At 54.3% G+C, this 27,218-nt stretch overlaps 2 protein-coding genes across 2 annotated transcripts in view; both read left to right on the forward strand.

Annotated features, from left to right (window-relative positions):
• LOC309531588 (uncharacterized protein) overlaps window positions 1-27,218 on the forward strand; it is a gene marked incomplete at its 3' end in the record, with an annotated part of 400,889 nt that overhangs the window by 297,121 nt on the left and 76,550 nt on the right. The window lies entirely within an intron of this gene.
• Window positions 15,605-27,218, forward strand: part of LOC309530360 (uncharacterized protein) — a 113,284-nt gene continuing 101,670 nt past the window's right edge. The window contains exon 1 of the mRNA XM_082219270.1: window positions 15,605-15,810. The gene's annotated coding sequence lies outside the window, so the exon portion shown is untranslated. The remainder of the gene's footprint in view (window positions 15,811-27,218) is intronic.

Here is a 27,218-nt window from a genome sequence, read left to right on the forward strand (position 1 = left end):
GGCCCCCCCCAAAGGGACCGAGGGAGATGCTCAGAGCCCAGCCAAGAGCCAAAGGCCCCCCCCCAAGGGACCGAGGGAGATGCTCAGAGCCCAGCCAAGAGCCAAAGGCCCCCCCCAAAGGGACCGAGGGAGATGCTCAGAGCCCAGCCAAGAGCCAAAGGCCCCCCCAAAGGGACCGAGGGAGATGCTCAGAGCCCAGCCAAGAGCCAAAGGCCCCCCCCCAAAGGGACCGAGGGAGATGCTCAGAGCCCAGCCAAGAGCCAAAGGCCCCCCCCCAAGGGACCGAGGGAGATGCTCAGAGCCCAGCCAAGAGCCAAAGGCCCCCCCAAAGGGACCGAGGGAGATGCTCAGAGTCCAGCCAAGAGCCAAAGGCCCCCCCCAAAGGGACCGAGGGAGATGCTCAGAGCCCAGCCAAGAGCCAAAGGCCCCCCCCAAAGGGACCGAGGGAGATGCTCAGAGCCCAGCCAAGAGCCAAAGGCCCCCCCAAAGGGACCGAGGGAGATGCTCAGAGCCCAGCCAAGAGCCAAAGGCCCCCCCAAAGGGACCGAGGGAGATGCTCAGAGCCCAGCCAAGAGCCAAAGGCCCCCCCCAAAGGGACCGAGGGAGATGCTCAGAGCCCAGCCAAGAGCCAAAGGCCCCCCCAAAGGGACCGAGGGAGATGCTCAGAGTCCAGCCAAGAGCCAAAGGCCCCCCCCCCAAAGGGACCGAGGGAGATGCTCAGAGCCCAGCCAAGAGCCAAAGGCCCCCCCCAAAGGGACCGAGGGAGATGCTCAGAGCCCAGCCAAGAGCCAGAGCCCCCCCCCAAAGGGACCGAGGGAGATGCTCAGAGCCCAGCCAAGAGCCAAAGGCCCCCCCCAAGGGACTGAGGGAGATGCTCAGAGCCCAGCCAAGAGCCAAAGGCCCCCCCCCAAAGGGACCGAGAGAGATGCTCAGAGCCCAGCCAAGAGCCAGAGCCCCCCCCAAAGGGACCGAGGGAGATGCTCAGAGCCCAGCCAAGAGCCAAAGGCCCCCCCCCAAGGGACTGAGGGAGATGCTCAGAGCCCAGCCAAGAGCCAAAGGCCCCCCCCCAAAGGGACCGAGGGAGATGCTCAGAGCCCAGCCAAGAGCCAAAGGCCCCCCAAAGGGACCGAGGGAGATGCTCAGAGCCCAGCCAAGACCCAAAGGCCCCCCCAAAGGGACCGAGAGAGATGCTCAGAGCCCAGCCAAGAGCCAGAGCCCCCCCCAAAGGGACCGAGGGAGATGCTCAGAGCCCAGCCAAGAGCCGGAGCCCCCCCCAAAGGGACCGAGGGAGATGCTCAGAGCCCAGCCAAGAGCCAAAGGCCCCCCCCAAAGGGACCGAGGGAGATGCTCAGAGCCCAGCCAAGAGCCAAAGGCCCCCCAAAGGGACCGAGGGAGATGCTCAGAGCCCAGCCAAGACCCAAAGGCCCCCCCAAAGGGACCGAGGGAGATGCTCAGAGCCCAGCCAAGACCCAAAGGCCCCCCCCAAAGGGACCGAGGGAGATGCTCAGAGCCCAGCCAAGAGCCAAAGGCCCCCCCCAAAGGGACCGAGGGAGATGCTCAGAGCCCAGCCAAGAGCCAAAGGCCCCCCCCAAAGGGACCGAGGGAGATGCTCAGAGCCCAGCCAAGACCCAAAGGCCCCCCCCAAAGGGACCGAGGGAGATGCTGAGAGCCCAGCCAAGAGCCAAAGGCCCCCCCCCAAAGGGACCGAGGGAGATGCTCAGAGCCCAGCCAAGAGCCAAAGGCCCCCCCCCCCAAAGGGACCGAGGGAGATGCTCAGAGCCCAGCCAAGAGCCAAAGGCCCCCCCCCAAAGGGACCGAGGGAGATGCTCAGAGCCCAGCCAAGAGCCAAAGGCCCCCCCAAAGGGACCGAGGGCGATGCTCAGAGCCCAGCCAAGAGCCAAAGGCCCCCCCCAAAGGGACCGAGGGAGATGCTCAGAGCCCAGCCAAGAGCCAAAGGCCCCCCCCAAAGGGACCGAGGGAGATGCTCAGAGCCCAGCCAAGAGCCAAAGGCCCCCCCCAAAGGGACAGAGGGAGATGCTCAGAGCCCAGCCAAGAGCCAAAGGCCCCCCCCAAAGGGACCGAGGGAGATGCTCAGAGCCCACCCAAGAGCCAAAGGCCCCCCCCAAAGGGACAGAGGGAGATGCTCAGAGCCCAGCCAAGAGCCAAAGGCCCCCCCCAAAGGGACAGAGGGAGATGCTCAGAGCCCAGCCAAGAGCCAAAGGCCCCCCCTAAAGGAACCGAGGGAGATGCTCAGAGCCCAGCCAAGAGCCAAAGGCCCCCCCCAAAGGGACCGAGGGAGATGCTCAGAGCCCACCCAAGAGCCAAAGGCCCCCCCCCAAAGGGACCGAGGGAGATGCTCAGAGCCCAGCCAAGAGCCAAAGGCCCCCCCCAAAGGGACCGAGGGAGATGCTCAGAGCCCAGCCAAGAGCCAAAGGCCCCCCCCAAAGGGACCGAGGGAGATGCTCAGAGCCCAGCCAAGAGCCAAAGGCCCCCCCCAAAGGGACCGAGGGAGATGCTCAGAGCCCACCGAAGAGCCAAAGGCCCCCCCCAAAGGGACCGAGGGAGATGCTCAGAGCCCAGCCAAGAGCCAAAGGCCCCCCCCAAAGGGACCGAGGGAGATGCTCAGAGCCCAGCCAAGAGCCACAGCCCCCCCAAAAAAGGGACCGAGGGAGATGCTCAGAGCCCAGCCAAGAGCCAAAGGCCCCCCCCAAAGGGACCGAGGGAGATGCTCAGAGCCCAGCCAAGAGTAAAAGGCCCCCCCCCAAAGGGACCGAGGGAGATGCTCAGAGCCCAGCCAAGAGCCAAAGGCCCCCCCCAAAGGGACCGAGGGAGATGCTCAGAGCCCAGCCAAGAGCCAAAGGCCCCCCCCCAAGGGACCGAGGGAGATGCTCAGAGCCCAGCCAAGAGCCAAAGGCCCCCCCAAAGGGACCGAGGGAGATGCTCGGAGCCCAGCCAAGAGCCAAAGGCCCCCCAAAAAAAGGGACCGAGGGAGATGCTCAGAGCCCAGCCAAGAGTCAAAGGCCCCCCCCCAAAAAAGGGACCGAGGGAGATGCTCAGAGCCCAGCCAAGAGCCAAAGGCCCCCCCCAAAGGGACCGAGGGAGATGCTCAGAGCCCAGCCAAGAGCCAAAGGCCCCCCCCAAGGGACCGAGGGAGATGCTCAGAGCCCAGCCAAGAGCCAAAGGCCCCCCCAAAGGGACCGAGGGAGATGCTCGGAGCCCAGCCAAGAGCCAAAGGCCCCCCCAAAAAAAGGACCGAGGGAGATGCTCAGAGCCCAGCCAAGAGCCAAAGGGCCCCCCCCAAGGGACCGAGGGAGATGCTCAGAGCCCAGCCAAGAGCCAAAGGCCCCCCCAAAGGGACCGAGGGAGATGCTCGGAGCCCAGCCAAGAGCCAAAGGCCCCCCCCAAAAAAGGACCGAGGGAGATGCTCAGAGCCCAGCCAAGAGCCAAAGGCCCCCCCCAAAGGGACCGAGGGAGATGCTCAGAGCCCAGCCAAGAGCCAAAGGCCCCCCCCCAAGGGACTGAGGGAGATGCTCAGAGCCCAGCCAAGAGCCAAAGGCCCCCCCCCAAAGGGACCGAGGGAGATGCTCAGAGCCCAGCCAAGAGCCAAAGGCCCCCCCAAAGGGACCGAGGGAGATGCTCAGAGCCCAGCCAAGAGCCAAAGGCCCCCCCCAAAGGGACCGAGGGAGATGCTCAGAGCCCAGCCAAGAGCCAAAGGCCCCCCCCAAAGGGACCGAGGGAGATGCTCAGAGCCCAGCCAAGAGCCAAAGGCCCCCCCCAAGGGACCGAGGGAGATGCTCAGAGCCCAGCCAAGAGCCAAAGGCCCCCCCCCAAAGGGACCGAGGGAGATGCTCAGAGCCCACCGAAGAGCCAAAGCCCCCCCCCCAAAGGGACCGAGGGAGATGCTCAGAGCCCAGCCAAGAGCCAAAGGCCCCCCCCCAAAGGGACCGAGGGAGATGCTCAGAGCCCAGCCAAGAGCCAAAGGCCCCCCCCAAAGGGACAGAGTGAGATGCTCAGAGCCCAGCCAAGAGCCAAAGGCCCCCCCCCAAAGGGACCGAGGGAGATGCTCAGAGCCCAGCCAAGAGCCAAAGGCCCCCCCCCCAAAGGGACCGAGGGAGATGCTCAGAGCCCAGCCAAGAGCCAAAGGCCCCCCCCAAGGGACCGAGGGAGATGCTCAGAGCCCAGCCAAGAGCCAAAGGCCCCCCCCAAAAGGGACCGAGGGAGATGCTCAGAGCCCAGCCAAGAGCCAAAGGCCCCCCCCCCAAAGGGACCGAGGGAGATGCTCAGAGCCCAGCCAAGAGCCAAAGGCCCCCCCCAAGGGACCGAGGGAGATGCTCAGAGCCCAGCCAAGAGCCAGAGGCCCCCCCCCAAAGGGACCGAGGGAGATGCTCAGAGCCCAGCCAAGAGCCAAAGGCCCCCCCCCCAAAGGGACCGAGGGAGATGCTCAGAGCCCAGCCAAGAGCCAAAGGCCCCCCCCCCAAAAAAGGGACCAAGGGAGATGCTCAGAGCCCAGCCAAGAGCCAAAGGCCCCCCCAAAGGGACCGAGGGAGATGCTCAGAGCCCAGCCAAGAGCCAAAGGCCCCCCCCCAAAGGGACCGAGGGAGATGCTCAGAGCCAGCCAAGAGCCAAAGGCCCCCCCCTAAGGGACCGAGGGAGATGCTCAGAGCCAGCCAAGAGCCAGAGGCCCCCCCCCAAAGGGACCGAGGGAGATGCTCAGAGCCAGCCAAGAGCCAAAGGCCCCCCCCCCCAATAGGCGGATCCAGGGAAAAGCTGCCCCCTTAGAGCCATTCAAAATGACAGAAAATAATAGAAATCAGAGTTCTGCCCTGGCTAAGAGCGAGTGCGCAATGTAGGGGGGGGGGCTGAGCTGGGCGGACTCGGCACTGCAAGGGTTAAAGGGAAGTGAGCTGCCTTCCTAGAGAGGCCAGGAAAGCAAGGGGGGCAGGTCCTCCAGAGCCAAGGCCCCCCCCTCCCCAGTCCTTTCCTTTTTTGGTGTCTCTCCCGGGATCTGGTGAGTCTCCTCTCTCTCTGGGATCTGGTGAGTCTCCTCTCTCTCTCTGGGATCTGGTGAGTCTCCTCTCTCTCTGGGATCTGGTGGGGGTCCCAGGGCTGCAGCAGGGGAGGGGGCCTGGGGGGGCCTGATCTGCTCCTGCGGGGGGGGACCCCAAGTCAGGGAGGAGAGGGTCCTGCCAGGGAGGGGCCAGGTCTGCCACGCTCTCCTTCCTGCAGATCAGAGGATCCCAAACTCAGTTGGCCCTCCGCCCCCCCTTCAGAAAAACAATGACTCCCCCGAAATCTCCCTTCTTCAAACAAAGGAGTCCCTGGGACTTTAACTCGGTGTGACGTCTCTCAGCAGCATTGCAGAACAGAGGAAATATGTGCAAGTGGTTTCCCAAAGCTGGACGAGGAGGTGGACTAGCCCCCCCCCAAAAAAAAACACCACACAGGGAGGGAGGAAGTTAAGGTGGGAGAGAGAGGCCAGGACTAAAGAGAGGGATCCCAGTTTCCCAGAGTCTGGCTGCTGCATTGGGGACCAGTTTCCCAGTGTCTCCCAGGGCAGCTCCCCACGGAGGCCACGGCAGCCATCCCCTCGCACCCAGAGCAGGGCATCCCAGGACCACATCCTCTCTCTCCCAAAGGGATTGTTGCTGGAAAACCGGCCGGAAATCGGCGCTGCTACTCCCTGAGCCTCCAGGGACCTGGGCATCAAGGGCTGTGCGTGTGTTCAGCCATCTGAGAGAATAATAATAATAAATTACCCGCCTAAATTTCAAGGGAGGTGTCTTTGGCCTCATCCACTTGGCCCTCAGGGGGTTGACTAGATACATTCCTGGCCCTCAGAGCAAAGAAAAAGGGACCCCACCCCAGGAGTCTGTCTTGAGAGCGGCAGAGAGTCCAAGTGCAAGAAAAGGAGACAGAAGCAGGGGAGAAATGTGCCCTGAAGTGGGGGTGGGGGGAGAACAACTCCTGAGGACCCCCGGATGAGGACCCCCACTAGAGCCAAGCATCCCTTTTTCACAAGATACAAATGACTCCCTGTTCAGTCAGTTCTGACTTCATGCATTTACTTTACAGAAGCATTTAATATTTGATGAATTACTGTATTTTAATATTTTGTTGGAAGCCCAGCCAGATGGGCAGGGTATAAATAATAAATAGTAATAGTAGTAGTAGTAGTAATAATAATAATAATAATAATAATAATAATAATAATAATAATAATGGCGTGCCTGGCTTGCTCTGGTCCATGGGGTCACGAAGAGTCGGAAACAACTAAACAACAACAACAACAACTATTATTATTATTATTATTATTATTTACTGGAAGGCAGGAGCAACCAGGCTGACTCATCTCCCAGAAATCCCTTCCGTTGCCTCCACATTTTGCATTTCAATCTTCCTTCTAGGAGGATAGAGGCTGCTTTCTTCATCTTCTCCTCTTCCTCCTTCTCCTCCTCCTCCTCCTCCTCCGTCTTTTTAAGATATCTCATGGTTTGGGCTGGTTAGCCCTGGTTCCAAGAAAGACTCATCCATTCTTGCTCACGGAACCTTTTTGCTCTCCTTCGTTTCCTCTTTAGTTCTGTAACTAAACAATGTATTTGCTTTGTAGGATTTGCTAGCGCCTCTCATTCAGACAGACAGAACTTGGCAGAAGACCAAAGGGTTCCTTCCGATCTCTCAGAGACTTCCTGAGAGCACAGATGGGTGAGCAAGACCCAGCCGGCCCTGAAGCAGGAAGAGGCCATGTCATCCAAACTGGGAGCAGTGGGGGATTCTGGGAAAACTCTGTGCTGAAGATCCAAGGTGAGGAGGACACCCTCCGCTCAGAGGTGCAGAGCCAGCAGGTGAGGCAGTTCTGCTGCCAGGAGGCCAAAGGACCCCGAGAGGTTTGCAGCCGACTCTACCACCTTTGCCACCAGTGGCTGAAGCCAGAAAGACACACGAAAGCTGAGATGCTGGATCTGGTGATCTTGGAGCAGTTCCTGGCTGTCCTTCCTCCAGAGATGGAGAGCTGGGTGAGGGACTGTGGAGCGGAGACCAGTTCCCAGGCGGTGGCCCTGGCCGAAGGTTGCCTCCTGAGTCAGGCAGAGGAGAGAAAGCAGGTGAGAGAGACTTTCCTCTGGATACTCCCAAGGTGCTCCAAACAGGATGGAGAACATCCCATAATGCTCTACTGTTGGCCCTTCCTTTTTCTGGGAATGAGATCTAACACACTTAAAGTTTTTGTCTTTGTCATTCTTTTTCTAATACTACTTACCATTCACTTACTGTTTTTAATCCTTGTTGTTCTTTCAGAAAAGGGATCATTTTGCAGAAATGGACCTGGATTCCTGTGAGGCGGAGAGGCCTCCGTTGGACACCAGAGAGAGGCCACTGGGTAAGGAGGAAGGTGGCTTTTCTCCGTTTGGTCTCATTCTGTTGGTTTTCCAACTAATCTCTGAGTTCTTTTTTGGGTGGGGAGGACAGTTGGGACCAAGGGTCCAAAGGAAGGGAGAAGTAGTTTTGCACAACTAACATATGAAATGGGCACAAACGTCCAACTGCACTCAGCAGGAAAGGCTTTCTGAAAGGCCCATCTGTAGTTAGAGATGCCCTGTTTCACCTGTGAGTGAAGCAGGCATACCTGGCACCCTGCTTACCTTTTTTCTCTTGCAGGTGACAGAATGAAGCCAGCAAGACCTCCTGATCCACCTTTTCATGGGGGCAGAAGGGAAGCAGTGGCTGTGGAACCAGATCAGGTCAGGGGAAGCTGCCTTGTGGGGACAGAGGCCGAGGGATGGAGCAATGTCATGGACTGGTTGGGCACAGAGGAATGGTGGGAGGAAGCAGCCGGGGAAGCAGGAAGGGAAGACGTCTCAGAGCCGAAGGAGTGGAGGTGGAGGAAGGATGAGCGGTCAGATGGAGAAGAGGGAGACGCCTGGGAAGAGGAGGTGTCAGAAGCTGAAGGGGCAACAGGGCTTAGTGAGCTGGGAGACTCTGAGGCACAATGCAGTGCAGAATCGGAGGCAGAAGAGGAAGGAGGCGAGTGGGAGAGGAAGATCGAGAGACAGAGTTGAGTCAGGAGAAGGAGGAGCCACCGGGGGCTCCCTCTCCTTCTGCCAGAAGCCACCCCCCCTGTGTGTCTCTCAGAGCCAGGAGACGTCTGACAATGGAGGAGCAAAGGCAGGCTGCACTTGCCAGAAACCCCACAGAGGAGGGGACTTGGAAAGCTGTGGGGAGCCAGGGGCCTTCACTCTCAGCAGCTGATTTCGTGAAGGAAGACCCTGTCATGGAATTCTACTCAGTATTGATCCAGGCAGAACTCCAATGTATAGTTACCAGAGTGAAAACGTAAAGACGTTGCAGGATCCCCAAATAGACCAGAGGCAATTGTATTTCATCCAGCGGAGCTTTACTGCTACTGAAGACAAATGAGCATAATGGTCCCAAATCCAAAACATTCAGGATTGGCCCCCTCCATAAGAAATCCAGTAAGAGGAGACTTAACTGAAACTAACCACAACTTATAATAAGTCTAAACCTTAACACTAAGCATACAGTGGTACCTCGGGTTAAGTACGTAATTTGTTCCGGAGGTTCGTTCTTAACCTAAAACTGTTCTTAACCTGAAGCACCTCTTTAGCTAATGGGGCCTCCTGCTGCTGTCGTACGATTTCTGTTCTCATCCTGAAGCAAAGTTCTTAACCCAAGGGACTATTTCTGGGTTAGCGGAGTCTGTAACCTGAAGCGTATGTGTCAGAGCTGCTACCAGGTCCCAGCTCACATAGGACCACGCCACACAGCGTCCACTTTAAAAGAGTCTTTATTGAGTTACAGGTTTCATTTCCGAACTGCAGCGTGCAGCTCTACACCTTCTGCTCTAGGTCGGCGAAGACCCGTCTGAGTCCCCGCCTCTTGCACACCAGCTTAATACCCTAGCCTTGCTCCACCTCCTTCGCCTCTCCCTACGTCTCTGGGTCCTTCTGCCCCCCTGGGCCTCCTCCCTTCTACTCTCCTCTGACGCTGACCCCCCTGATCCTTCTGCCTCCTTGCGGCGGGCTTTAGGACCTGGCTCACTCTCCGGGCTGCTTACTGCTCCAGCTTCCGCTGCATTTGAACTTGGCGCGCGCGCCCAACTCTCTACTTTCCTCTTAACCGTTGCCTCGCTCTCTGAGGAGGGCGTGACCACCCCTGACTCGTGCCCTCCCTCCTGCTGACAGCCTCCGGAACCCGATGCCTGGCTACCTTCCTCCCTGCTGCTCTCAGTCTTGAGCGTGGGTCCCGACTTCCAGCTGCTGCCGCCCTCAGTTATGAGCGTGGGTCCCGACTTCCAGCTGCTGCTCTCTGAATCTCCTCTGTTCCCTTCCTCCTGGGGTGTCCCCCCGGATCCCCCCCTTGCTCTGCTCACTGGGGCTCCCTTTTGGGAGTCCTCTGACTCACTGCTTAGGCTTGGAGATCTCGGGTCGTCATCATCACTCATTCTCCCTTCGGCTTCCTCCCCCTCGCTCTCTGTTTCCACCCTTCTCTGCGTCTCTGCTTCTGAACCCCTGACATCCATCCCCCCCTCGAAGCCCCCCCTTCCCCCCTCCCCGCTGTCAGGTGTGGGTGCTGGGCGCTCCATCATCATGGGAGGGAATGCTGGATACAGGTCGCTCCCCGTGGGTGGCCGCCAACTGAAGACCTCCGAGTCTTCCCCCTCGCGGTCGTCGACGTTGACTTGTTGCTCTTCCATCTCTGTACCGCCGTGCTCGAACCCGAGGTCCTCTCCGAACACGTCCATGTCAGTCTCTGCGTCGGTCGCTCGACCTGGCATCTCCAGCCACTTCCTGCGCCATCGCTCCTCTGGTCGATCGTCCCACCAATACGAGTTGCCTGATGCCGAACCTGCCGGTGAACCTTCTGGGGAACGGGTGCTCCGTGCGGGTTCCCCTTCTGAGTCGAATCCATGGAACGTGCTGGAAGAAAGTGTGGGTGTGAACAACCAGTCGTCGAAGAAGCTCGCTGGCATGGGTTTGTGTGGGAAGAGGGCATGAAACTCGTCCTTGAGCAGGGGTTCCTCCAAAGCGTAGTCTGGTACCCAGCTATTGGCGCTGGCCCGGGTGCCCTCTCTGGCTAAGAGGTATTCGACTCCCTCTTCCCCCCATCTGGAGTCCAAAATCTCCGTGACCTCGTTGATGTGGTCCTGGTGCTTCACCTCCCGCGTCTCCGTCCGTTCCCGGAGCGGACTTGGCGCCGTCCCTGGCTCCTGGAACCTGTGAGGTGCCTTGTAGGGAGTGAGCACCGACCTGTGGAACACCGGATGCATTCTGGAACCCTCCGGCAGCGCCAGTCGGAAGGCTACCGGGTTGATCTGCGCTTCGACTTGGTACGGACCGATCTGCTTGTGCCCCAACTTCTTCTTGGCAAGCGACCTGGTCGGCACTGCGTGGGCTGCCAACCAGACCCAGTCTCCCACTTGGATCACTTCGCCAACCCGCCTGTGCTTGTCAGCTTGCACCTTGTAGGCGTGCTTAGCTAGCTCCAGCTGCCGTCTGAGTTGATCGTGGACCGCCTGCAGCTCTGACGCGAACGCGTCCGCCGTCTGTGGTTCTCCTTCCCCCACTCTCTCCAGTCCCGGGAAGGTTCTGGGATTCCTCCCATTGTTGGCAAAGAACGGCGTCACTCCTGTGGACACGTGCTTCGTGTTGTTGTAAGCGAACTCGGCTAGCGGCAGGTAATCCACCCACGTCGCAGGCTGTTGATTGGCATAGCATCTCAGGTACTGCTGCATGATGGCATTGACCCTCTCTGCTTGCCCGTTGGTCTGCGGGTGTCTTGCTGATGCCAGATTGACCTTGACATTTAGAAAACCCATCAGCTTCTGCCAGAAAGACGAGATGAACTGGCGTCCGCGGTCGGACAGGATAGACCGTGGCAGGCCATGCACTTTGAACACGTGATCTATGAACAGTTTGGCGGTTTGTTCCGCCGTGGCCACCTTCGCACACGGAATGAAATGTGCCATCTTGGTGAACAAGTCCACCACCACTAGCACAGCTGTCTTGCCTCTCGAGTTGGGTAAATCCGTCACAAAGTCCAGGGCCACCCTCTCCCACGGTTCAAACGGTGTTTGCAGCGGTTCTAACAGTCCCGCCGGTGGTCTGTGTACCGGCTTGGCCCTCTGGCAGGTGTCGCACCTCGCGACGTAGTCCGCGACCTCTCCTCTCAGCCTTGGCCACCAGAAGTCTCTCGCGACTAATTCCATCGTTTTCTCTGTGCCAAAGTGACCGGCCGTGGGTGCGTCGTGCAACTGTTGCAGTACCTTGGCGCGAAGGTCGTCTCCTGGTACATAGACAGCCCCTTTGCGCAGGAGCAAGCCGTCCCGCACCTGGAACTCGTCCGTGGTAGCCGTGCCTCTGAGCAGTTCCGCCATCTTGTCTTGCGCGAATGAGTCGTCCCGCAATGCACGTCGCACCGCATCCAGGTCTACTGTAGCTGAGGCACACGCCCACGCCGTCGGTGCGAAGATGTGCATGGCCGCCGCTGGCGTCACCTCTTCTAGGTATTGCGGTTTTCGGGACAGTGCATCCGCCATGATGTTGGTGTCGCCTGGGACGTACTCTATTCGGAAATTGAAGTCAGCAAAGAACTCCGCCCAACGTATCTGCCTCTGGTTCAGGAACTGAGCCGTGCGCCAGTGCTCCAGATTCTTGTGGTCCGTGCAGACCTGCACCGTGTGCTTGGCGCCGATTAGGAAGTGCCTCCACGCCTTGAAAGCTGCATGAATGGCCAGCAACTCCCTGTCCCAGATGGTGTAGTTCTGCTCCGACTTGCTGAGCTTTCTGGAGTAGAACGCTCCCGGCCGCCACACCCCCTGCGGGTCTCGCTGCAGCAGGACAGCTCCCACGGCTCTGTCTGACGCGTCTGTCTCTACCCTCAACGGTTTACTGGGGTCGATATGCAGCAGTTGCTTCTCCGATGCGAAGAGATGCTTGAGTGCTTGAAAGGACTGTTCCGCCTGCTCCGTCCAGATGAATTTCTTTTTTTTGGAGCTGAGCGTGTCCGTAATTGCTGCCGTCTGCATCGCGAACCCCTTGATAAACTTGCGATAGAAGTTGGCGAAGCCGACAAACCGCTGGACCTCCTTCCGGTTGCGCGGGCTTTTCCAATCCAATACCGCACGAACCTTGGTGCTGTCCATGGCTATCCCCTTGTCCGACAACTTGTATCCCAGGAAATCCACCTCCGTCGTGTCGAACTGGCACTTCTCCAGCTTGGCGTACAGTCTATGTTGTTGCAACCTGCTGAGCACCTCCCTCACGTCTCGGTCGTGAGCTTGCTGCGAGTCAGAGAAAATCAGGATGTCATCCAGGAAGCAGACGCATGTCTTGTAGAGGAGTCCCTCCAACACGTGATGCATAAAAGCTTGAAAACAGTGAGAGCCATTTTGTAATCCAAAGGGCATAACTCTGTATTCGTAGGTGCCCAGCGGTGTGAACATGGCCGTCTTCCACTCATCGCCCTCCCGCATGCGGATGAGATTGTACGCCCCTCGCAGGTCCAACTTGGTGAACACGCGTCCCTTGCGCACCGTCGCGAGGAGGTCGTCAATCCTGGGCATGGGGTAATTAGACGGTTTGGTCATCTGGTTCAAAAGGCGGTAGTCCACAACTAGTCTTTTTTGGGGCGTGTCTTTCTTTTTCACGAAGAAAACGGGACTGCCCCCCACTGCCTTGGACTCTCTGATGAAGCCACGCTCCAGATTATGCTCGATGAACTGTTTGAGTTCCTGCATTTCATCTTCAGACATGGAGTATAGCCGCCCCTTCGGCAGCGTCGCCCCCGGTAGGAGGTCAATCTTGCAGTCATATGGCCGGTGAGGGGGTAGCTTGTCCGCCTCCTTCTCGCAGAAGACCTCCAAAAAGCTCGCGTATTTGTGGGGGACCGCTTGCAACGTTCCCAACTGCAGTTGTGATTCCTCCTCCTCTCCCTCCCGTCGGGGCAGGATGCAGTGTTCTGCGCAATAAGAGGAGCCGAAGATCAGTTGTCTCTGGTACCAAGCCAGTGTCGGACTGTGCCTGTCCAGCCAACTCATGCCCAACACAATGGGCGTGTCCGACAGTTGGGTGACATTAAAACTGATGACTTCCCTGTGGTTGCCAAGGCGCATCACCATCGGTGGCGTCTGCTTCACCACCTGCCCCCCTAGCAACTCTCTGCCATCCACTGTGACGACTTGCAGGGGCAGAGTGGCAGGCAATAGCTGTATAGCGTGCTGCTCCACAAAGCTCTGCGCTATAAAGTCTGCGTTGCTTCCAGAATCCACAGAAAGCGGCACTTCGATAGTGACGCCGTCGGGTAGCTGGAGAGATGCTGTGAGCTGCACTACTGGTTTGGGTGGGAGGGGATCCGTGGGTTGCAAGATTGCTGGGGACTGCTTCACAGATGCGTCTGGCTGGGCCCCAGTGCCTCCGTCTCCAGCCAGACATTGTCGTTTCCCTGCTGTGGTTCTCCTTGCTGCGTTGCTGCAGTCACCATTGCTGAGGCTGCAGTGTGCTTGTGGAGCCTCCGGGGACACTCCTTCGCCAAATGGCCTGGATCCTCGCAGATGTAACACTTCCTGTTCCCTCTAGGAGGCTTCGCTTTCACTGCTGCCGGTGCTAGGGCTCTGGCTGCTGACTGAGCCCTTGCACCTCCAACCTCCATCGGTTCCCCTCCCCCTCCTGGCGGAGGTGTGGATTGCGCACGCGCTGCTTCCCTCGGAACGAAAGAGAAACTTCTCGCTGCTTCGCGCCCTCCACGTCCTTCATCTCTGCACCATGGACGTTCTTCCAGCCTCACCCCCACAGTCAGCGCCCTTTGGACCACCTCCTGCGTGCTTCGGGGCCTCTCCCCCCTTGCAATTTCATCCTTAACCGCTGAACTTAGACCCTCCCAGAAGAGGTCTCTGACAGGGGGCGAATCCCGATCCCATTCTAAAGCACTGACCAGCGCAAAAAATCGGGCGTGATACTGCCGGACGCTCGCCCTCCCTTGTTTTAGTCCATGAATCTCCCGTCTGGCAAGATCCACATCAATAGTAGACAAAAAACACGCATCCATCGCTTTGATAAAGGCATCTGCATTCTGAAGCGCCGGATCTTTATCCCTCCACAAATTGCGCAGCCAGGCTTTGGCATCCCCATGCAAATGGGACAATATGAACCCCACCTTCTCTTCCTCATCTCTAAAGTCTTTTGCCAGCAGTTGCAGTGCGCACATTACGTCTGCTCTAAAATTAGGGTAATGTTGCAAAGTCCCATCGAAGTGAGCCACAAGCCCTCCTGCTCTCCGTGCCAATCCCACGCCCTCCGGTCTGGGTCCCGGTTGCCCTTGCTTAACAAGCATTTCAAACCTGGCGTGTAGGTCTCTGTAGGCGGCTGTAGTCTCCTCCTCCCGTTTCTTGGAAGCCAATACCTCTGAGGACAACTGGGTCACTGCCTCTTGCAGCGCGGAGATCCTCTGTTCTTCCGTCATCTTGCTAACCTTTGTGAGCTCGCTTACAGACACCCCTCTTCCTCCCCTAGCGGCTTCTGCTCCCGCTGCGAGGTTTCAGGTTTCTGAAGCTTTGAAGAGACGGGTCTTACTGTCAGAGCTGCTACCAGGTCCCAGCTCACATAGGACCACGCCACACAGCGTCCACTTTAAAAGAGTCTTTATTGAGTTACAGGTTTCATTTCCGAACTGCAGCGTGCAGCTCTACACCTTCTGCTCTAGGTCGGCGAAGACCCGTCTGAGTCCCCGCCTCTTGCACACCAGCTTAATACCCTAGCCTTGCTCCACCTCCTTCGCCTCTCCCTACGTCTCTGGGTCCTTCTGCCCCCCTGGGCCTCCTCCCTTCTACTCTCCTCTGACGCTGACCCCCCTGATCCTTCTGCCTCCTTGCGGCGGGCTTTAGGACCTGGCTCACTCTCCGGGCTGCTTACTGCTCCAGCTTCCGCTGCATTTGAACTTGGCGCGCGCGCCCAACTCTCTACTTTCCTCTTAACCGTTGCCTCGCTCTCTGAGGAGGGCGTGACCACCCCTGACTCGTGCCCTCCCTCCTGCTGACAGCCTCCGGAACCCGATGCCTGGCTACCTTCCTCCCTGCTGCTCTCAGTCTTGAGCGTGGGTCCCGACTTCCAGCTGCTGCCGCCCTCAGTTATGAGCGTGGGTCCCGACTTCCAGCTGCTGCTCTCTGAATCTCCTCTGTTCCCTTCCTCCTGGGGTGTCCCCCCGGATCCCCCCCTTGCTCTGCTCACTGGGGCTCCCTTTTGGGAGTCCTCTGACTCACTGCTTAGGCTTGGAGATCTCGGGTCGTCATCATCACTCATTCTCCCTTCGGCTTCCTCCCCCTCGCTCTCTGTTTCCACCCTTCTCTGCGTCTCTGCTTCTGAACCCCTGACAGTATGTAACCCAAGGTACCACTGTAATTTGAATAGGAAATATCAATATCAGATCCATACTTTCTGCACTAAGAAATGCAAACTGACAGACCCTCCAGGAATGAGCTGCTGTTTTCATGAAGCCCAAAACTCAGCCAAGTCTGTGAATATTGTGTTCTTGCTGATAAAGAGTAAACTCCAGCTGTGAACTGTGGGATTTCCTGCCCATAGAACTCTGACACCGGCCTTCTGAATGTCGCCTGTAGGATTCATCTGTAGTTGATGTTTTCATGGAATCCTAGAGTTGAAAGGGACCCCAAGGGTCATCAAGTCCCACCCCCTGCATTGCAGGAGTCTCAGCTAGATCACCCAAGACAGTTGGTCATCCAAACTAGGCTTCTTGTATTTCTATATTGATCACTGAGTGCTAAAATAGGCTTCTAAGCGGTGGGTGGATGAGAACAAATAGAGGCCAGGATTCACCTAGCCAGCCCCATCTGCTGCGAAATATAGCCTGCCCCCACTCCTCCCCCTCTCCATGCCCCCTTGAACCCCTGGAATCTGGCTGTGGGGCACTGGGAAGGAATAGGACATGAGAGGAGAAAGGGGATCCTTCCATCTGGGAAACTGGAATCCCTGCGTAGGCAGGATGACTTGAAATCCACAAGGAAGAGAACCACCTATTTGCACAAAGATGAATACCCATAATTAAAAGCTGAATAAAATAATTCAATTAAAATGTCAAAATAGGCATCCATAATAGAAATGTGCAGCAAAGCAATCCTATTGAAACAACACAGCAATTAACAGGAAGGAAAGAACAGAGCATTGTGTAGCAGATCATATTGATCCTGTCTCAGAGGAGGACATTTCCCTTTTTCTTTTAGGGTTCAGTGTGCTTTGAAGATGTTGCTGTTTGTTTCACGGATGAGGAGTGGGCGTTGCTGGATCCTAACCAGAGAGCTCTGCATAAGGACGTCATGGAGGAGAATTGGGGGATCATGGCCTCTCTTGGTAAGGCTCCCTGTGGGATCGTCCTATCTGCCTGGAAATTCAAGAAATACCTCTATGTGACAAACCTCATATATTTTCACAGAGCTCAACAGCGCCCCCCACAACACCTGGGAACCTAACACACCCACAAGAAAGAGTAAATTACAGTTTTTTCTGTGAACCATCTTCCTCCAGTTCTGCCTTTTTATACCACGATTCGGCTGGTCTGAACTCCCCAGGCATCTTAAATGTCAGCTTCAGAGTTGTTAGGAAAGATAAGTAGCTTCTGTCAGGTTTTTCATTTCATTTAGGAATAGAGGCCACAGTTTTACCTACCTTGATGCGCTGAGAAGCACCCAAGGGCCCAGGAGGGTCTGAAGGATGCTGTTGTGCCCGACAGGATTAAGTAAACTGGGCTCTGTTCTCGGAGGAGTCCCTGGCAAGATGGTCCCCTCTTGGGAGCCATAATTGATGGAGTCTGCTTTTGGCCTCCAGTTGGGAATTGGCACAGATCCATCACTCTGGGGCAGGAGATTATTATTATTATTATTATTTATTATTATTATTTATACCGCGCCCATCTGACTGAGTTTCCACAGCCACTCTGGGCATCTTCCAACAGAATATTAAAATACAATAGTCTATTAAACATTAAAAGTTTCCCTAAACAGGGCTGCCTTCAGATGTCTTCTAAAAGATGATGGTCAGCTCATAGATCTGGCCTCATGGACCATTTCTAGCTCGACCCAAATATGCTTTCCCAGTCATCCAGGCACTACGAATGAGCAAGACACACAAAATTTTACCTCATGCCCTCTGTTACCGTATTTTTCGCTCTATAGGACGCACTTTTTACCCTCCAAAGATGAAGGGGAAATGTGTGTGCATCCTATGGAGCGAATGCAGGCTCCCTGGCTTCAGCGATAGCAACACAAAGCCTCCGAAGCCTGCACTCCGGAGGCTTCACGTTGCTTTCGCTGAAGCCAGGAGAGTCTGGTCTTTGAGGCTGGCGGTGGGGGAAAGCAGCGCTTGCCCCCATCGCCAGCCCCACAGGCTCGTGCGACGCCTTCGCGCTGATCCTGGACCTGGGTGTGTGGCTCCTGTGGGCTTTTGCGGGAGATGGGGGAATTCCCCCACCTCCCGCAAAAGCACACGGAAGCAGCACGCTCTTTAAAGGCTGTGCGGCTCCTGCGGGCTTTTCTACGATGTAGTGGTTGGGAGTTACTCGTGCGTAATCCTGCTCCGTTTGAGCATCGGATTGCCTGGTTAAACCCTCCGGACTACGCAGCCCATATTAGCGTGGCTGCCCTTAGTCACTTGTAGAATCTGTCTGTGGGCGTTTCTTGAAAGCGTTGCCAACATAAGAGTTGTTTGACGCCCCATCGTTTCCGCCTCTCACTGCGCGGGAGTCTCCTGCGCAGGGTGGGCGTGGGCAACGAAGAGTCCTGGAGCCCCTGCACCTCCCTGTCCCGTTGCTCTTCTGGATCCCTGGTGTTACACTCATTCTCTTCCTCTTCTTCCCGGCTAAGTCTCCCTCTAGCGCTTGGACCTTCCCCTGCAGAATCAGAGACCCTCTCCTTCTCCCGTGCCTCTGGTGGCAGTTCCCTGACATCCACCTCCCTCCCAGGGCCCCCTTCACTCCCCCTCCGACCCGGGTGCTCTGTTGCGGCCTCTTCTCTGGTCGGCGAGCCAAGAAAACCCCTGAAAGAGCTCTCCTCCTCATCTGTGGGTGTGAACACCTCTTCCCACCTGCTAAGGTTCCCACCCAAGGAATGACTCTCCCAATCCGATTCTTCTTCAGATTCTGAAAACCCTTCGAAACTCTCTTCCTCCTCTGTGGTGCCAAACTGTTCTTCCCAGAATCGCCCTAAGGGCTTGGGTTTATCTGGGAACCGTCGGTGGAACACTTCCACCATATGCTCGTCGCCAACTGCCTCTGCCGGCACCCACGTGTTTTCCGACCAGGGCTCTCCTTCCCACGCCACCAAGTACTACACTTGCCGACCTCGCCACCTTGAATCCACTATCTCTGTGGCCGAGCTCTGGTGTTCCCTCTCTTCTACCTGTGATTGTGGCAAGACTTCTACCTCCCGCCCCTCGAATTCCCGCCCCTCTCTGTGTGGTGAAAGTAAGGACCTGTGGAACACGGGATGTATTTTCATGTTGTTGGGCAACCTGAGCTTGAACGCCACTGGGTTTATCTGTTGTATAACTTCAAACGGGCCCAGTCTTCTGGGCTGCAACTTCTTGCACCCTCCCTTAAAGGGTAACCCTTGAGTGGACAGCCACACGCGATCCCCCACCCTTATGGTTTCCCCTTCCCTCCTGTGTTTATCTGCTTGCTTCTTGTAACTGGCTTTGGCCCTTTCTAGGTTCATCTTGAGCTGTTGATGTAACGCTTCCATTTCTTCCACAAACTGTTCAGCCGCAGGCACACTCCAGATCTGTTCCTCATTGCCCAGGAATGCCCTGGGATGACACCCATAATGGGCCAAGAAGGGGCTCATACCGGTGGACACATGTTCAGCATTATTGTACGCAAATTCTGCTAGCGCTAGTTTCTCTATCCAATCATTCTGCCTTTCGCTAACGTAGCAGCGTAAGTATTGCTGGAGTACACTGTTGGCCCTTTCCGCCTGCCCATTGGTTTCCGGGTGTCTCGCTGTCGAGAAGCTGACCTCGACTTGCAGTAGGCTCATGAGCTTCCTCCAGAACCGGGAAGTAAATTGTTTTCCGCGGTCAGATAAAACCCTCAAGGGGGCGCCATGCAGCCTAAAAATGTGTTCTACAAACAACCGTGCCGTTTCTTCCGCCGTCACTGCATGTGAGCAGGCGATAAAGTGGCACATTTTGGTTAGCAAGTCTACTACTACCATCACTGCTGTTTTTCCCCTCGATTTGGGCAAATCCGTCATGAAATCAATTGACACCACCTCCCAGGGTTTGTTTGGCGTGGGTAAGGGTTCCAGCAAACCTGCTGGCATCGTGCGTTCCCCTTTGGCCCTCTGGCAGCGGTCACACCCTCTTACATATTCACATACATCTTCCCTCACCCGTGGCCACCAAAATTGTCGGGTCACCAGCATCATGGTTTTGTGTTGCCCAAAATGTCCCGCTGCTGGGGTGTCATGTAGTTGTTTGAGTACCCTTCTTCTTAGAGCCTCCCCCGGTACGTACATCACCCCCCTGTAGTACAACACCCCTTCCTTCTCTTCAAACCCCTCTGGTGCTCCCCTCCCCTCTTGGAGTTCCCTGATTTTGGTCCGGGCGAATTCATCGTCCCTAGTGAGTCCTGCCAGTTCTCTCGTGCCCACTAGAGTACCCACACACACCCATCGGACCTCAGGTATGACGTGGCAGGTCTCCGGCAGCCCTTCTCCTTCGAAGTACTCTGGTTTCCACGAAAGAGCGTCTGCTCTCACGTTTTGTTCGCCGGGCACATACTGGATTTTGAAAGAAAACTTGGAAAACTCCTGCGCCCAGCGAATCTGTCTCTGGTTGAGCACCCGTGCTGTCCGCCAATATTCCAAGTTCTTGTGATCTGTGCAGACCTGGATCTTATGCTGCACCCCTATCAGCAAATGGCGCCACCGACGAAAGGCGGCGTAAATTGCTAGCAGTTCTCGGTCATACACGGTGTAGTTTTGTTCCGACTTGCTCAGCTTCCTCAAGAAGAAGGCGCACGGTTTCCATTCTTGCTGGTTCCATCCGGGCTGCTACAGAACCGCCCCAATGGCTCTGTCTGATGCGTCCGTTTCCACCCTCATTGGTTTCTCCAAATCCACATGTAGTAATTGTTCCTCCGACGCGAATGCCTTCTTCAATCTTTCAAAGGATTGCTGGGCTTCCTCTGTCAACACAAACTTCCTTTTACTACTGAGACAGTCCGTGATTGGGGCCGTCAAGTGTGCGAAGTTCTTGATGAACTTCCGGTAGAAATTGCCAAAACCTAGGAACCTCTGCACATCCTTTCGTGTCTTTGGGGTCTTCCACTCCAATACTGCTTGCACCTTGCTTGGGTCCATCGCTAAGCCTTTGTCAGAAAGCGTGTACCCCAGGAACTCCACCTCTCGGGCATGAAACTGACATTTCTCTAGCTTGACCCACAACTGGTGTTTCTGCAAACGTTGTAGCACTTCCCTGACATCTCTCACATGTTGCTCCTCATTTTCTGAATAAATCAAGACGTTGTCCAGGAATGCTACACAGTTCTTGTAAAGCAGAGACCCCAACACGTGGTGCATGAACGCTTGAAAACAGGCGGAGCCTGACTGTAATCCGAAAGGCATAACGAGATATTCAAAGGCCCCCAGGGGTGTGAACATGGTGGTCTTCCATTCATCCCCCTCTCTCATCCGGATTAAGTTGTAAGCCCCCCTCAGATCTAGCTTGGTAAAAATCTTTCCCTTCCTCACTCTTGTCAGAATGTCATCGATTCTGGGAATCGGGAAAGTCACAGGTTCTGACACCAAATTTACCCCCCTGAAGTCCACGACCAGTCTCGGTTTATCAGTGTCCTTTTTGTCCACAAAAAATACTGGACTGCCCCCCACTGCTTTTGACTCTCTTATAAACCCTCTCTTTAGGTTCTTATTGATAAAGTCCCGTAACTCCTTCATCTCTCTATCTGACATGGCATACAGCTTACCCACCGGCAGCTGCGCCCCAGGGAGCAAATTGATCTGGCAATCAAACGGCCTGTGGGGTGGCAGTCTATCTGCCTCCTTTTCACTAAAAACCTCCTTCAGATCAGCATATTGTGGTGGCACCTTCCCTTTACTCTCCACTGCAGTGCTTGCCACTCAGGCTACGCTCATCCTTGGCGTTTCCCCTCCTAGGCAGTGCTGCAGGCAGTAGTCAGACCCAAAGCTGACGGTCCTCTGATGCCACGCCACCACCAGATCATGTTGCGCTAACCAGCTCATCCCTAATAATATCGGGGGACCCGCTAATGAGGCATCGTGGAAGGCAATTGTCTCTGAGTGCAAGTCCCATTAAAAACACGATTATGATGAGGACTGGATGTCCTCACTGCCCACGGCAGAATATGCTGACCACTGATTTCTCAGTCTGGACAGGTGGGTTTGAGACCCTCAAAATAAAATCTGAACAAAATTGGTGAAGCAGCAAAGAGCAGCACGGGTGTCCAAAAGTAGGCACACACAAATTTAGCAAAACACAAGCTACATGCAGTGCAAGTTCTTTCTCCTGTTTCCCCATTGGCTGGGCATGCGCAGGGTTTACAGACTATGGAGGTGCAGGTTAACTCTGTGTCCAGGGCAGCTGTCTACCAGCTCCATCTGGTACGCAGGCTGAGACCCTACCTGCCCGCAGACTGTCTCGCCAGAGTGGTGCATGCTCTTGTTATCTTCCGCTTGAACTACTGCAATGTGCTCTACGTGGGGCTACCTTTCAAGGTGACTCGAAAACTGCAATTAATCCAGAATGCAGCAGCCAGACTGGTGAATCATAGAATCATAGAGTTGGAAGAGACCACAAGGGCCATCGAGTCCAACCCCCTGCCAAGCAGGAAACACCATCAGAGCACTCCTGACATATGGTTGTCAAGCCTCTGCTTAAAGACCTCCAAAGTAGGAGACTCCACCACACTCCTTGGCAGCAGTGACTAGGAGCGGCTGCCAGGACCACATAACACCGGTCCTGAGAGATCTGCATTGACTCCCAGTGGATTTCCGAGCACAATTCAAAGTGTTGGTGCTGACCTTGAAAGCACTAAAGGGCCCAGTATATCTGAAGTAGCATCTCCACCCCCATCGTTCTGCCTGGACACAGGTCCAGCGCCGAGGGCCTTCTGGCGGTTCCCTCATTGCGAGAAGTGAGGTTACATGGAACCAGGCAGAGGGCCTTCTCGGTAGTGGCACCTGCCCTGTGGAACGCCCTCCCACCAGATGTGAAGGAAATAATCAGCTATCTTTTCTTTAAAAGACATCTGAAGGCAGCCCTGTTCAGGGAAGTTTTTAATATTTAATGCTGTATTTGTCAGGCCTGGTCGTTGTCCTCTTCAGATCACCACACAAACACTTCTTGTTCTTTTATAACTTTTTATTGCGTATTAACAAAACAATCTTATAAACGGTTCTTAACTATTATCATTAGCATTGCAAACACAGCCTCTGAAATAGCCAGGTCTCGCTGAACAAGGTCCTGTCTGAGACGCTTTAATTGAGATAGATGGCTAGGCAAATCACCACCTTTCTCCAACTGCAGCCTGCACAGCTTCTTAAAGAAAATCACACTGGAACCAGCATTCTGCCTCAGATGCATATCTCTCAACTTATGCCAAACAGCTTGTGCAGTCTCTTGACCCTCTAGGTTCACCAGCAAGTGGTCTGAAACACTCAAAATAATTGTCCCTCGGCTTTCATAACTGCAGCATGCCACTCAGCCCAATCATCAGCATCCTCATCGGGAGGGTCATCTTCTACTGTGTGAAATAGCTTTTCCCTCTGTAAAAGCGCTTTCATCTTTACTTGCCAAACTCCATAGGTTTCAGGCGTGAGGAGAGGAAAGGACAGAGCCATCTGGCCAGAATGTGCACAGGCCATTTCTGCTATTACTTAGAGCAAGACACTTCCCTCGTGCAACACAGATAAAGCCTTGACTCCTTCAGCCACTCTCTCTCCCACTCAGAGCGCAATTAACAGGCAAACAGGGATGCTATCTTCTTCCTTTGGCAGTCAGCAACATACCTCCATAAATCAAGCAGCAGCAACAGCAACAGCGGCAGCTTGAATACTCTGCTCCAAAACAGCTCTGCTTCTGGGCACCGCAAATCAGTCCAGCATGCAGCGTCCGTTCCACCGTCCGGCAAACAGCAACAGAAACCTCTGGCGACTGGGACGACTGGGACGCTTGGGATGACTGGAACAACGCCAGGTCAGACGACTGGAACAACGACTGGGCCCATAACCGATGTCAGCATCGCCCTAGAGCCAGTGCACCAACTGGACTCTTGCACCTCAACCCCAACTGGACTGGGCGAGCTGGGAAGCACCGCCAGAGACCTCCTTTCTCACAGGAACAGGTCACAGTGCTGTGGACTCACAGCTCAGAGCTGAGAGCACCGGATTCACTGTCTCAATAATACAGTCGTTGCGCAGCAGAGTTTTGCAGAGTCTTGCAGAGTATAAACCACTCGGAGAGCAGCTCTGTAAAATATCTTCCTTTTATTCTGTAACTACAACTATGATACAAAGCTATATACAGAGCTGAATATTCTAAGCATAAATCAATGCTACACTGAGAGTCTGCAGCTGCTCTTAGCAGCAATCTTATCTCTAGGATCTCCAACACTCTCACTCTCTCCGATACACTGACTGACTGACTCTCTCTCACACACAGAGATGTTGCTGGGCAGAATAAGTAGATAGGCAGGACACACCTCCTCTTCTCTGGAGAGTCAGCAGAGACCATCAGGAGATGATAAGGAGATTCTTGGGTATGGGAGGGGTGAAATCTCCTCATCTGAGTACCTTGGCTCAGAGTTCCCCTTCTGGGACGTAGAGGGTTCCCCCTCTGTACAGCAACCCTCCTCTCTCTGTGAAATCCTTTGCATCACTCCCCCGTTTTGTATCACCTCTTTCTTTTTCTTTTTCTGAGCAAACCCATCTGGAATCTCAGGCCTAACTGCAGAGCGGCTTGCCCCACCTCTTCCAAGGTGTTCAACCTTGCATTTCCACAAGTTCATTGTGAATCTCCTCGCAGAGTCCTGCTTTGAACAGGGCAATCAAGGCCTTCCCTTCCCACTCCAGTTGACAGGCATGCATCATAAAACTGGACCAATACTTTGCTACTGTTCTCCTTCCTTGCCTGAGGTTCAGGAACTCCTGTTCCAACTACGCCTATTGTGCAGCATTCCTGAGTATGTTCTCCAAGAGCTTCAAAAAGGCAGGTAAATTAGTGAGCACGTGGTCATTGACATCAGGTAAGGGGGAATCCATTGTCTAGCCGCCGCCCCCAGAAGCCCCACAGACGTGGCTATTCTTGCTTCATCAACTCTGTTTAATCATATAGTTGGAAGAGACCACAAGGGCCATCGAGTCCAACCCCCTGCCAAGCAGGAAACACCATCAGAGCACTCCTGACATATGGTTGTCAAGCCTCTGCTTAAAGACCTCCAAAGTAGGAGACTCCACCACACTCCTTGGCAGCAAATTCCACTGTCGAACAGCTCTTACTGTCAGGAAGTTCTTCCTAATGTTTAGGTGGAATCTTCTTTCTTGTAGTTTGGATCCACTGCTCCGTGTCCGCTTCTCTGGAGCAGCAGAAAACAACCTTTCTCCCTCCTCTATGTGACATCCTTTTATATATTTGAACATGGCTATCATATCACCCCTTAACCTCCTCTTCTCCAGGCTAAACATGCCCACCTCCCTTAGCCGTTCCTCATAAGGCATCGTTTCCAGGCCTTTGACCATTTTGGTTGCCCTCCTCTGGACACGTTCCAGTTTGTCAGTGTCCTTCTTGAACTGTGGTGCCCAGAACTGGACACAGTACTCCAGGTGAGGTCTGACCAGAGCAGAATACAGTGGCACTATTACTTCCCTTGATCTAGATGCTATACTCCTATTGATGCAGCCCAGAATTGCATTGGCTTTTTTAGCTGCCGTGTCACACTGTTGGCTCATGTCAAGTTTGTGGTCAACCAAGACTCCTAGATCCTTTTCACATGTACTGCTCTCAAGCCAGGTGTCCCCCATCTTGTATTTGTGCCTCTCATTTTTTTTGCCCAAGTGCAATACTTTACATTTCTCCCTGTTAAAATTCATCTTGTTTGTTTTGGCGCAGTTCTCTAATCTGTCAAGGTCATTTTGAAGTGTGATCCTGTCCTCTGGGGTGTTAGCCACCCCTCCCACTTTGGTGTCATCTGCAAATTTGATCAGGATGCCCTTGAGTCCATCATCCAAGTCGTTGATAAAGATGTTGAATAAGACCGGGCCCAAGACAGAACCCTGTGGCACCCCACTAGTCACTCTTCTCCAGGATGAAGAGGAACCATTGATGAGCGCCCTTTGGGTTCGGTCAGTCAGCCAGTTACAAATCCACTGAGTGGTAGCATAGTCAAGACCGCATTTTACCAGCTTCTTTACAAGAATATCATGGGGCACATTGTCAAATGCCTTGCTGAAATCAAGGTAGGCTACATCCACTGCGTTCCCTTCATCTACCAGACTTGTAATTCTGTCAAAAAACAAGATCAGGTTAGTCTGACATAACATATTTTTCAGAAATCCATGCTGACTATTGGTGATCACAGCATTCCTTTCTAGGTGCTCACAGACTGTTTGCTTAATGATCTACTCCAGAATCTTCCCTGGTATTGATGTCAGACTGACTGGGCGGTAATTATTTGGGTCCTCTCTTTTCCCCTTTTTGAAAATAGGGACAACATTTGCCCTCCTCCAGTCTGCCGGGACTTCTCCTGTTCTCCAGGAATTCTCAAAGATGACTGCCAGTGGTTCTGAGATCACATCTGCCAGTTCTTTTAATACACTTGGATGCAGTTCATCTGGCCCTGGAGACTTGAATACATCTAGACTAGTCAAGTATTCTTGTACTATCTCCTTAGTTATTCTGGGCTGTGTTTCCTTTGCTGAATCATTTGCTCCAAATTCTTCAGGTCGGGCATTGTTTTCTTTATCGGAGAAGACTGAGGCAAAGAAGGCATTGAGGAGTTCAGCCCTTTCTGTGTCCCCTGTTTGCATTTCACCATCTTCTCCTCTGAGTGACCCCACTGTTTCTTTGTTCTTCCTTTTTGCTACTAACATACCCATAAAAGCCTTTTTTGTTGCTTTTAACCTCTCTAGCAAGCCTGAGTTCATTCTGTGCTTTAGCTTTTCTGACTTTGTGTCTACACGTGCTGGCTATTTGTTTGAATTCCTCTTTGGTGGTTTCCCCCCTTTTCCATTTTTTGTACACATCCTTTTTCAATCTTAACTCAGTTAAAAGTTCTTTAGATAGCCACCCTGGCTTCTTTAGGCACCTTCCATGCTTCCGTCTCATTGGTATTGCCTGACGTTGTGCTTTTACTACTCTTAACAATCTCCCAGCCATCATGAACTCCCTTTCCATTTCGTATTACTGTCCATGGGATCTCACCCAGCACTTCCCTAAGTTTTATGAAGTCGGCTTTCTTAAAGTCAAGAAATTGAGTCCTAGTATGCTTGGCTGCTCCTTTCCGCTGTATAGTAAACTTCAGAAGAGCATGATCACTCGCGCCTAATGATCCTTCCACTTCTACCCCACTAACTAGGTCATCAACATTGGTTAGGACCAGATCTAAAATGGTTGTTCCTCTTGTTGCTTCTCCCACTTTCTGGACAATGAAGTTGTCTGCAAGGCCAGTGAGGAATCTGTTTGACCTTATGCTCTTGGCTGAGTTTGACATCCAACAAATATCCGGGTAATTGAAGTCCCCCATTACTACTATCTCCCTTCCTTTTGCATGCTTGGCCATCTGTTCCAGGAAGGCATCATCTATGTCCTCCGTTTGGCTTGGGGATCTATAGTAAACTCCCACAATGAGGTCCCTGTTATTCTTCTCTCCCTTAATTTTGACCCAAATGCTCTCACTTTGGCTTTGAGGTTCTAAATCTTGGATCTCTTCACAGGTATACACATCCCTGACATATAACGCCACTCCTCCTCCTTTCTTGTCTGGTCTGTTTCTCTGAAATAGATTGTATCCCCCCATTATTACATTCCAATCGTGGGACTTATCCCACCAGGTTTCAGTGATGCCTATTATGTCATATTTAGTTTGCTGTACCAAGAGCTCAAGCTCATCTTGTTTATTTCCCATGCTTTGCGCATTAGTGTACAGACATTGAAGTCCATTAATCATTC

The sequence above is a fragment of the Podarcis vaucheri genome, assembly GCF_965113315.1.
Source record: "Podarcis vaucheri genome assembly, chromosome: 4".
In the NCBI taxonomy this organism is placed as follows: domain Eukaryota; kingdom Metazoa; phylum Chordata; class Lepidosauria; order Squamata; family Lacertidae; genus Podarcis; species Podarcis vaucheri.